The sequence below is a fragment of the Nematolebias whitei genome, chromosome 14 (assembly GCF_014905685.2).
Source record: "Nematolebias whitei isolate Nwh7 chromosome 14, NemWhi1, whole genome shotgun sequence".
NCBI classification, from domain to species: Eukaryota; Metazoa; Chordata; class Actinopteri; order Cyprinodontiformes; family Rivulidae; genus Nematolebias; species Nematolebias whitei.
The window spans coordinates 45641584-45654184 of record NC_056511.1 but is presented as its reverse complement, the minus strand read 5'-3'; positions in this window follow the sequence as shown (position 1 = coordinate 45654184).

Sequence of the window (12601 nt, the reverse complement as noted above, 5' to 3'; positions counted from 1 at the left end):
AAATAACACCAAGATTTTTAACATTAGAGCTGGAGGACAGATTAATGCATCTAAGGAGGGAGAAAGACTGAAATATTCATTCCTAAGGTGCTCAGGTCCAAAAACCAAAACCTCAGTCTTGTCTGTTCAACAGGAGAAAATTAAGGGTCATCCAGGTTTTTATGTCTTTAAGACATGCTTGTAGTCTAAGTAGCTGATTGGATTCAATGGGTTTAATAGACAAATATAATTGTGTGTCATCAGCATAACAATGAAAATGTATCCCATGCTGTTTAATAACTTTACCTAAGTTAGATGAATCAGGCTGAAAGGAACACAAAACAGCTGAAAAAACAGCTGAAATTAGCTGAACTAGCTGAATTTTGTTTAAAATTTTGCACAAAGAAGCTGAAAGAACCTTAACCAGATCTTCAGTTGTAAACTGAATAAAAGTTATTAAGGACGTAAAACGAGCTCCATTCATTTTCAATGAGAGCCAAAATGACAGAAAAGACTAAATATCTCAAGAATCTAAAGTTGTACCATTACCAAAAGTCATAAACAGCTGAATGATTTGATATATGAATTGTTGAAATAGCACAAAAACTGTGGGAGTAGTAAAATGCCGAAAAACATACGGGAAGGATAAAGAAGGAAGTATAAATATAAACAGGATCACTATAGTGTGAATGCTTCTGTTGAAGCAGTCACACAAATATGAACATAGAACATATGTATTTCTTTAATCATCAGAAATGACTGAACATTATTGATTTTCCACAGGTTTTGTGAAGTTCTTCAAGGGAAGCACGTATTATAACTATGACTTCAGCCAGAAGCGTGTTGTCGCCATCAGCCCTGCTAACAACCTGCTGGATTGCAATAAAATGGAACAAAACTAAATTCCTGGAGCTTAATGATGACACAGTAGTGTGTTAACACACGGGAAACCAGCTACAACCGCACTGGGCCTAATAAAACATGGGAACTGATGAATAATGTAGGAAGTGGCTAAGTGTTACCTCAGAGCGCAGTGGTGTTGCAATAATGTACCTTAACAAAAAACATTTTACATGTTTAAAAAAATAAACATGTATATATACTGTATTTTTGTGTTTGTGTGTGTCTATACTGTATACATGTAAAAGATTTAAAAAGTTTATTTTAGTTAAGTAGAATATCAACACTGAGCAAAAATTCAATCAAATGAGAAAAATCCTATTTTGTAGTTTTTGTGTTTTGTCATCACTGCATCCTCATTTCGTGAAAACTGTTTATTTTCTGTGATTACTAAATGACTTGTTATTGAAAAGAACTGGATTGTTTGAGACTGAGTGAATCAGAGACAGAGAGGCAACGCATTGCTCAATATTCCTTCACTCGTTTTGAGCAACCAGTCAAAATGTTGCTTCTTTTTTTTTAACAAAAGGAACATTCAGGCCAAAGATTACAGTTAATTGGGATTAATTAAAAAAACATCTTCTGACTCACAAAATCCCCTCAGCCAAATGAAAAAATAAAAAAGCATGTTAGTTTTACTCTTGTTTCTACTCTAAAAACTGACCTCAGTACAGAACAGCTCCACTTTATAACTTGAACTTTAACTCCTTGTTTCTTTGAATTGAGAAAACTCCTCGCATGAGAAGCAAAACGTCTTCAGTTACAAATAAAAAGTCTGTTTTTGCTTTTAATCTTGTTTGGATTGAACTCAGTATTCTTTTGAAACTATAAGTGTCAATGCACACGTATTTAGGCAGCATTAGTACTTTGTTAAATATTCTCCTGTACCTCATCATGCAGCTGAAATAAAAAGTCAATTATACACCAACATATGCAGTTCATTTGGAAATATATGGATTCAGTTAGAGAGGACATGAAGGTAGTTGGAGTGAGGACAGAGTGAGATGGACAAAAAAAAAGTTTGTTGCAATGGTGCCGTGAAGGATCCTCAATTGAAGATCGCCAGTTTGTTTTATTGTCGGAGGTTTGTAAAGTGCCCTCCACTGGGGCTTCTGACCTCTGAGCTTGTCGTCATGTGATCAGTTTGTAGGTTAGAAGTAAGATTTTGAATTCTATTCTGGATTTGACAGGGAGCCAATGGAGAGAAGCTAAAACTGGAGAGATATGATCTCTCTTATCAACTTTCATTTAATCTTTGGCAGCTGCATTTTGGATTTACTGGACTTTTAAAAAAATTATTTGGGCACCCATTTAATAAACCATTGCAATAGTCCAGTCTAGACGTGATAAATGCATGGACCAGTTTTTCAGCATCATTTCTGGACAAGACGTTTCTAATCTTAGTGATATTACGCAGGTGGAAGAAGGTGGTTTTGGTTACAGTTTTAATGTGGGGGATAAAAGACATGTCCTGATCAAAAATAACACCAAGATTTTTAACATTAGAGCTGGAGGACAGATTAATGACATCCAGAGAAAGGGAAAAACTGCAAAATTCATTCCTAAAATGTTCAGGTCCAAAAACCACAACCTCAGTCTTGTCTGATTTAAAAGCAGAAAATTAAGGGTCATCCAGGTTTTTATGTCTTTAAGACATGCTTGTAGTCTAAGTAGCTGATTGGATTCATTGGGTTTAATGGACAAATATAACTGTGTATCATCAGCATAACAATGAAAATTTATCCCATGCTGTTTAAGAACTTTACCTAATGGAAGCATATATAAAGTAAAGAGTATTGGCCCAAGCACTGAGCCCTGAGGAACTCCATGACTAACTTTGGTGTATGAAGAAGATGTATTATTTACATTTACAAACTGGAATCTATCAGATAGATATGATTTAAACCATTTTAGAGCTGTTCCTGTAATCCCAACATCATATTCAAGCCTCTGTAGTAAAATATTGTGATCAACTGTATCAAATGCAGCACTGAGGTCTAACAGGACCAGTAGAGACACAAGTCCATTGTCTGAGGCCATGAGAATATCATTAGTGACTTTCACCAGAGGGTGGCGTAGGTGGTAGAGCCACCACCTCTCAGGTCGCTGGTTCAAATCTCGGCCGGATTTAATCAAAACATGATCGTATCTCAGTGAGATATCAGCCAAAAAGTCAGAGAATTCAACAGAGATAGACTGGAGACCTGTCCACGTGTCCCTGAGATGGACTGGAGACCTGTCCACGTGTCCCTGAGATGGACTGGAGACCTGTCCACGTGTCCCTGAGATGGACTGGAGACCTGTTCAGATGTCTCTGAGATGGATTGGAGGCCTGTCCATGTGTCCCCCACCTCTCGCACAGTGATGGCTGGACATGGGCACCAGTGACCCCTGCGACCCGAAAACGAAGAAGCAGGTAAAGATAATGGATGGGTGGAAGTTTCACCAGTGATTTTTTTGTGCTATGATGAGTTCTAGACCTCGACTGAAACTCCTCAGATTATGACACAGGTGTGTGGTTACCATGGAGACCATATGGAACTTGTGGTAGCAGCTTAAGTTTTTTTTTATTTTTAAAACATTTTTCATTTTTATTTTTCAAATCTCTGTTCTTACTCTTTTATATGGTGCATACATCCAAATGTGTTTTTTTTAATGATCATAAAGTTTGATAGAACTTTGAGCAGAAACTGCGTTGACTCCTTTCAACATTCATAAATGCTAAACTGCCAATAAACCAGTGACTTGTGTTTTTAAGTCTATCCAATCTCAACACATCACATACTTTGATAGTCAATTTCAGGTCCAATGTCCTCCAATAAATTAGTTTCACTATTTGTTTTAAAATGTAATCAAACATGAATCATTCACACACACCTGAAGAAAACACTGTCACAATCAAATGTCGGGCATTCTTTAAAGGAATGCATATCACCCACTGAAATTCATACCAGAGATTTGGACTAAGATTATCTTATGCAGTAATGGAGTTGTAGTAGTTGTTTTGGTCAGTTCTTGTAAATGATGTTCTGCACAATCTCATAATATTGTTTGATATCTTGCAGGAACTGCTTCCAGTCAATATTTGTTGAAGATGATTGCTAGCCACTAGCTAACCAAGTTTTAGCTTAAAATCTGTCCTCAGCTGAGTTATAATTATTTCTGCATTGGTTAAGGTCAGTTAGCTGTAATGGCTGTAATGTTTAGTTGAGGAACCCCCAATGATCACTTTATGAGTTTCCAAATCATATTTTCTATTGATTCATTCTGACAGGAAAATGGACACACTCATCCAGAAACAAGAAAAAATATAATCGCCGTTGCCTTTGTCAGCGGTTGATAAGTGTCACGAGAGTGGTGTTTGACATTCATCCATCTATTTTCTGTACCATCTTCTTCCTTTTTGGGTAACAGGGGTCACTGGTGCCCTTATCCAGCAGAACTAGTGAAAGAGCTGGGGACACCCTGGACGGGTCCATCACAGGGACACATAGAGACAAACAAGACTAAAAGCCACACCTAGTTTGAATTCAGAGTAAGCAAAAATATTTCAGGCCAAGAATTATGTAAATGATTACATTCTATTGAAATGTTTGAATTAATTTATTTGAAAATCTTTATGCATTTCAGTCCAACAAATATAAACTGTTTCCCAATCATCTACTGAAGATCAGTTTAGAAACTTAAGGCAAGATTTAAAAACAAAAAAAATGATTCAAACACTTCTCCTTATGTACATTATCACCCAAAGGCTCATGGGTGATAATGGTTTCTGTTTGTGTGTGTGTGTGTGTTTGTCTGTCTGTTACCAAATTATCCCATGAACCATTGCAATAATTTGAATGAAACTTGGAGAATTTAATGAGTGTTTTCCAGAAGGTCACCACAGCTAACTGACCTTCAACACCCCATATTAACTGGAACTCCTTCGGGTATTGGGCTAATATTTGGTGTGGTAGTAGCTGATTCTGAGCCTCAACTAACACTGAGAACAAACAGAATGTGCAACCTATCCTGATGCATGCTCAATAATCCAGGTAGAAAAATCTAAAAAAGTTAAATCTGGTCCTCTGGACATTAAAAAAAAAAAAAAAAAGAAAAGCAAATCAACAAAAAAATGTAGAAACGTTTCGTCTCTCATCCGAGAGACTTCCTCAGTCTGAGGAGCTGTTTTCAGCTCAGTCTCTTAAATAGCACCGTCTCAGAGTGGATCAACCAGTTTTGCTGCTGACAACCAAAACCAGCTGATCACATGGTCAAGAAGGACCATCAGCCTAACAATGGATCATTAGCACACTGATGGCTGTTTACTGTTCACAGAGGGCTGAGTGATACTAGCAATCACAGCATTGTAAGAGGGGGACAGTTGAACCCGGAGGCTCCACCCCTGTTTAATGATGGACGATTTCTTTTCACAAAGATGGCCTCCTTTACTCCTCTCTCAAACCATCGTTCCTCTCTGTCCAGGATGTGAACATCTTCATCCCTGAAAGAGTGACCGCTGGTCTGGAGATGAGTGTAGACCGCAGAGTCCTGGCCTGATGATGTTGATCTTCTGTGCTGGTCCATCCTTTTGGCCAGTGGCTGTTTAGTTTCCCCGATGTAAGACTGATCACCCTCCTGACACTGAACAGCATACACAACATTACTCTGTTTGTGCCGGGGGACTGGATCTTTGGGATGAACCAGTCTTTGCCGTAATGTATTTTGGGGTTTAAAAGCCACTGGGACGTTATGTTTAGAAAATAAACGTCTCAGTTTCTCTGATACTCCCTCAACATATGGAGGACCAGATTTAACTTTTTTAGATTTTTCTACCTGGATTATTGAGCATGCATCAGGATATTTTGAACCACTTTGGCCAGGATTGCCTCAAACTAGTTAGAGAGTTTGAGAAAACAGCAAGGAAGAGGGCAGACTACAGGAACCATTTGCGATTCAACCTCAGATGTCGACAAAGTGGCATCATTCCCAAGAGCCTGGAACTAAAATCTTCGGTCAGCGGGCACCGGGCAAGCAAGATCCTTCAGAAGGCACAGACGCAGCTGCTGAATGAACGGGTGAGACAGACCAATTTTACTATTGAGGCCTTGAAGGCCAAAGAAGAGCACATTAAACAGAAACTAACAACGTGTCTAGATCAGACCACACTTCAGCAAGTGTTGGACTGTACAGATCAGGCACGCTTAGCACAGCATGTCAAGTCCAAGACTCGACAACAAAACAAGTTTAACTTACTAATAACTCATCAACACCATCACTATTCCAATAACAACACATTCAGTGTAGGACAACACTCCTGTAGTCAATTACATGCCAGGGAGACAGAAAAGTGGGTGAAGAATTTATCTGACAGACAGCTCACCCAGCCAGAGACAGAGATTCTTGCCAGGGGACTGAACTTTGCGGTTGCACCAAGTAGAATTCCTCTGGTGGAGATGATCACAGCTACAGAATCAGCCATCCGCAACAACAAAATTAAAGAGGCTGAAGCAGAACAGCTCAGAATCAAAGTTTCATCCTGCCTCAGCAATGCCAAACCACCACCTTCCAACATCAGTAGAGAGGAGAGGGATGCACTCAACACACTTAGCAAGGACAAAAACATCATCATTCTCCCAGCAGAAAAAGGAAGGTGCACAGTTATTTTGAACCAGAAAGACTATCATGAGAAAGTTATGACACTCCTTAGTGACTTAAACACATATGAACCTCTGAAAAGAGATCCAAGAAGTGGTTACAAGAAAAAGTTAATAGATTGCCTGAAAATTTTAGAGCAGGACAAGGCTATTGACCGTTTTCTGTACCACAGACTGTACCCAGGGGAGGCCACACCTAGTCTGTATGGTTTACCTAAAATCCACAAACAAGGTGTACCTTTAAGACCAATTGTTAATATGATTAACTCTGTCACTTACAATGTTTCCAAATATCTGGCGTCTGTTCTCATCCCTTTAGTTGGCAGCTCAGAACACCACATACAGAACACCATGGACTTTGTGGACAAGGTGAGGGATGTCATCATGGAGACTGATGAAACAATGGTCTCTTTTGATGTCACATCACTCTTTACCTGCATTCCTGTTGATGATGCAGTAGAGGTGGTCAGTTTAAGATTAAAATCAGACACCACTCTGAGCAGCAGGACCACACTTTCTACAGAACAACAGTGTCAACTCTTGAAACTGTGCCTGCAGTCAACCTACTTCACATATGGGGAGCAATATTATAGGCAGAAACATGGGTGTGCTATGGGGTCTCCAGTTTCTCCTATTTTTGCCAACCTGTACATGGAGGAGGTAGAAAAGAGAGCCTTGACGTCCTTTTCAGGGACACCACCAAGTCATTGGTTCAGGTATGTTGACGACACCTGGGTTAAAATCAAATCTCAGGAAGTCCAACATTTTACTGACCACATCAACTCTGTGGATAAATACATCAAGTTCACACGAGAAGATGTAAAAAATGGCAGGTTGGCTTTCTTGGACTGTGAGGTCTCAGTCTCTGATAGAGGACATTTGCAAACTGAGGTATACCGCAAACCCACCCACACAGACCAGTATTTGCAGTTTGACTCCCATCACCCTTTGGAGCACAAGTTAGGAGTCATCAGGACTCTGTATCACAGAGCAGACAGCGTCCCCACTAGCTCAGCAGCCAGGCAGAAGGAGAAATCCCACACAAGACAGGCTCTAGAGCAGTGGCGGCTCCAGAAATTTTTTTCAGCAGGTGCTAAGGGGAGGCTAAGCATTTTACTGTGGGTGCTATGAAGGTTATTTTTCTTCCCTAGAGTTATCAACACAAACACAAGCACACGTGCACGCACACACACACACACACACAGGTGCACTGAAAACTCTGACATCAGCAGTCACCAATACAGTGGATAGTGAATAATGTGGTACTCTGCAATTAATTTAAAGCATATACAAACGTGACACACTTGCCATATTTATAGATCTTAGTATGCAAACTGTTACAACAAATTCACATTGTTTCCCCAGATGTATCACATAAACAATTTCAGTCCACAATGCTGAATGCATTACAAAGTCAGAGAAGATTGAAATCATTCACTCACCATCAGAAGTCTTCATAACAGGACAATCCGCCTGTTATTGTGGTTGAGGGCAAAAGCATCAATAATCCTGTCACTGTCCAGGGTCCTGGTTCTTAAAGGATTGATAGCAAGAAGTGCCAGGTCACTTGTTCGACTGTCTCCGCTGCTGTTTCTTAGGTAGTTCTTCAAACGACGCAAACAAGAAAAACTGCGCTCACAGCTCACTGATGTTACTGGAAGAGTCAAAGATATGGATATCAGCTTATACAAGTCCAGGAATGCATCTTTGTAGGGCCGCATCACAGATAGGAAGTCTTGTGTGTTGTTGATTATAAGTCCCAGTTCTTCTTTCCTTTTCAGCAGCCGGCGAACCTGGTGGAGCTCAGCTGACAAGTTCTCCTCGTTAACTCCATGAAGACAGGCCATAGGCAGTATCCATTTTTTGTCAAGGAATGATGGGTGTTTGGGGTTTAGAGCTGGCAAACCTTTCAGTACTTCATTAGTTTCTGAAGAAAAACGCTGTTTCATTTCCATTAGCATCCTGTCTATAACAGAATAGAATGATTTTGTTTTTAGGTCATCCGTGCTGTCTGCACCTTTTCTTTCTATTGAGGCATCCACAATAAAGTGCTCTAGATGTTTAGCTGTTTGAGTCTGTCTTTTCTGCCGATGTACAGTCTCTGTTGCTATTCCTGTGTTGCTGCAAAGTTCTTCTGCTTCTTTTCTGAGTGTCTCCCATTTGTCATCTGTGCGTTTTTCTGTTAAAGCAGTTATTACAGAATGAGCCAGGTCATTTGCTGCTACTAGATCTAAATTAGGAGACTGTAGCTGATCAGACATGAATTTTGTTGTTCTGAAAATATCCTCAAAAATTACAAGATGCAGAACAAACTTCTTATCTATAAGTGCACTGAGAGCTTTAGCCTCCGTCCTCCTTTTAGCATTTTTCTGGTCAACAACATCGTGCAGCGTAGCTATAACAGCTGGGAGAGTTTTTTTGACAGCACGTATGGAATCATACTGGCACGCCCAGCGGGTGTCACTGAGTCTTTTAAGTTCTAGGCGCTGTACAGCTGACACAAGTTCTTCCTGCTTCTTCAAAAAAAGATCATGAACAACAGACCCAGAAAAAAACTTGTAAAGCATTTGCAATATCTCAAAAAAATCGGCTGCAGCATCAACATTATGTACACAGTCTACTAACACAAGATTCAGCCTGTGAGCATGGCAGTGAATGTACACAGCTTGCGGCACCTCTTTTCTCAACTTTTCTTGAACTCCATTGTTGCACCCGGACATAACAGCAGCACCGTCATAGCACTGTCCGACACAGCAATTTATATCAATATTACAACGACTGAGGGTCATTTTGATACAGTCAAAAAGTGAGTCTGCATCTAATCCTTCTGCTGGGGTGAAATGCAAAAATTCTTCCACCACCTTCTCTGAATCTGGCTGCAAATAACGAACAATAACAGATATTTGTTCTTTTTTGCTGATATCTTTACTTTCATCCACCAAAATAGCAAAGTGTTGAGCTTCTTTCACTTCATTGCTGATTTGTTTTCTTATCATTTCAGCCATAACATTAAATATTTCGTTCTGTATGTCATGATGAACATACTTAGCATTAGATGGATTAATTGTCAGCTTTTTTTGGACATTGGGATCAAATTTTCCAATCACATCAAGCATCTCACGAAAATTACCTTTGTTAGCTGAATCCTGTTTCTCACTGTGACTGCGCTGTGCGATTCCCTGACAAGCTGTGTAGCGCAAACTTTCTACAACACCCATAATGTACCTCCGGTTCTCCTGAACCAATGCAGAATGTCCTTTGTCGAGCATGTTGGGGAGTTTTGATCCACTCGTTTGTTTAAACTTGAATTCACTCCACGCTTCCATTGCAAATTTGTGTCCGGCGCTTTCATGATGGCTCTTCAATGACGCTGCTGCTTTCCGCCAGTTGTTAAAGCCGAGCGCGGTAAATGCTGGCTCAAGATGGAACCTGTGTCCTCCTTTTAGAAAATGCCGACAAGCAAAACAAAACACGGCATCTTTACTCACGCTGTATTCTAACCACAAATATTGATCGAGCCAGCCTTTACTAAAACTTCTCTGTTGCACTCCAAACAAGCGTGATGGGTATTTTTGCAGAAGTGGTCGTCTTGGTCCATCTTGAGGACTTCTGCTTAGATCTTCTAGCTGTCCAGTGCTAACACTGTTAGCATTCTCAGCAGCAGTGGAAGGATAACTGCACAGTTTATCTTCTTCATCCAGATTAATATTTCTTTGTTGGTCGGACTCTGCTTCCAAAAATGCATCCTTCTCAAATTCCATCCGTGGAACTTTTGGTTGCAAAAAACGATCCATATTTGCGCAGCGTGTTCCTCTCAATTGCTTCCCGGAAGTAATAATACGCAAAGTTCAAATCAGGTTGAATTATTTTTTTTATTTTTATTTTTTACTGAAATTAGAATGGTTGATTCTTTTTATATATATTTGTCTTTAGAAGAAAATGCCACAACTACATATTTAAAATATTAAATTAGATGAAGAAAAAAATCTAAATATTTCCTGGGGGTGCTATGGAGGTGCTATAACTTTTCTAGGGGTAGCTATAGCGCCCCCTAGCGTCCCCCTGGCGCCGCCACTGCTCTAGAGCAATGTGGATATCCTAACTGGGCCTTCCTGAAAGCAGAGAAGAAACCCAAACAGGACTCCAGTCAGCCAAAAGGTGAAAAGGAGGAACCCAGACCCAGACCCAGACCAGTGGTCATTCCATATGTTGAGGGAGTATCAGAGAAACTGAGACGTTTATTTTCTAAACATAACGTCTCAGTGGCTTTTAAACCCCAAAATACATTACGGCAAAGACTGGTTCATCCCAAAGATCCAGTCCCCCGGCACAAACAGAGCAATGTTTTGTATGCTGTTCAGTGTCAGGAGGGCTGTGATCAGTCTTACGTAGATGAACAGATGCTCGGATATATTCATCATTTAACACGGATTCCTCATTTTTCTGGACTGAATAAAACGTGCATTGAATTTAAGGAAATGCAAACGTGAGACGTCATTTATATTTGACCCATCAAAATGAATGCGGTCATTTATTTACAGAATCAAAATTTAACATCAAACATTTACATTAATTTGGCAAATTATGAAAATAACAACATAAGCAATCAATCAGGAAAAATCATACGGCCATGATTTTTCCGTTGCTTCACCACAGACATTTATGAAACTGTACAATTATGATCTTTTACCCACACGGATGTGGATGAGCATTTTACACAGACATTTCTATATATCTGGAAGAATTTCTACTTGATAGAAAAGTTTAAAGATGGGAAAGAAGTTTAGAGGGAGTAAAATGGTGTGTAAGGGAAGTGTTCACCAGAAACGACACTCTCCATCAGAACCCAGCTCGCCTCGGTACGCTTGGTAGGAAACTTGACTCATTACCTTTCTGAGGTTAATCAGCAGATATGGAGCTCCGTTAACGCTACCTGTCCAGCGTCTCCTTAGGATGCTGTGAATCGTCAGAAGTAGTGGCGAGTGAAAGTGTTATATTCCCATGGAACTCGGAAGAGCTTTGTTGTCATGTCAGGATCATCCCGGCTCTCACAGAACTGTCCAGCGTCAGGACATATCAGAACTGTCCGTGCCGCAGAACTTCTCCAACCCAACAGAACTCAACAGAACTGAACTGAACTCAACAGAACTGAGCAGAACAGAACTGAGTAGACCAGGAAGTACCGACATTTTAAAGACTCTTTCCCGGTTCACTTTTGGGAGTATTCCCATTGGTCAGAAACAACCAGACGGGGTGTGTTTTGTGACGTAAGAGGTTAGAAGACAGCAAGAATTGTTATGAAACAGATCAGAAATGTTCTCACAGACAGAGAGAGTTTTGTTTTGGCGAGTTTAGAAACAGGTGCCAAAAACCTCTATATTTACGTCTGAGAGGATTCTAAAAACATGACAGTTCGTTCCAACAACTTGTTTTGCATTTCACTCCAACCTTGGACCAACGTACACTTGCTCATTCAAAAGCAGAAATCAGAAAAGGCATAATTACTCTGTAACAGCTTTGACATGAGTTCTAACTTTGCATGAGAATAAAAAAATCATTACACAGTTAATAAATTGATTAGTTCACTGCAACATCTAAAATGGTTTGAACTAAGACATTTTGATTATCAACATTTGTAAAGTAGTAATGATAATAAAAAAGAGAGTGTTCTTTCACTTGAATCTTCAAGAAAGAAAGTCTCAGGATGGGTGAACCTGTATTTCTGGATTCAAATCAATGAAATGACAGCTTCTGTCCCACAAGGTTCTTAAGGTCAAGAGTTTTGACCTTAGACTCAGTTTTGACATAGGCCTAGTCCACTACACTTACATCGGGGAAACAAAACAGCCACTGGCCAAAAGGATGGCCCAGCACAGAAGATCAACATCATCAGGCCAGGACTCTGCGGTCTACACTCATCTCCAGGCCAGCGGTCACTCTTTCAGGGATGAAGATGTTCACATCCTGGACAGAGAGGAACGATGGTTTGAGAGAGGAGTAAAGGAGGCCATCTTTGTGAAAAGAAACCGTCCATCATTAAACAGGGGTGGAGCCTCCAGGTTCAACTGTCCCCCTCTTACAAT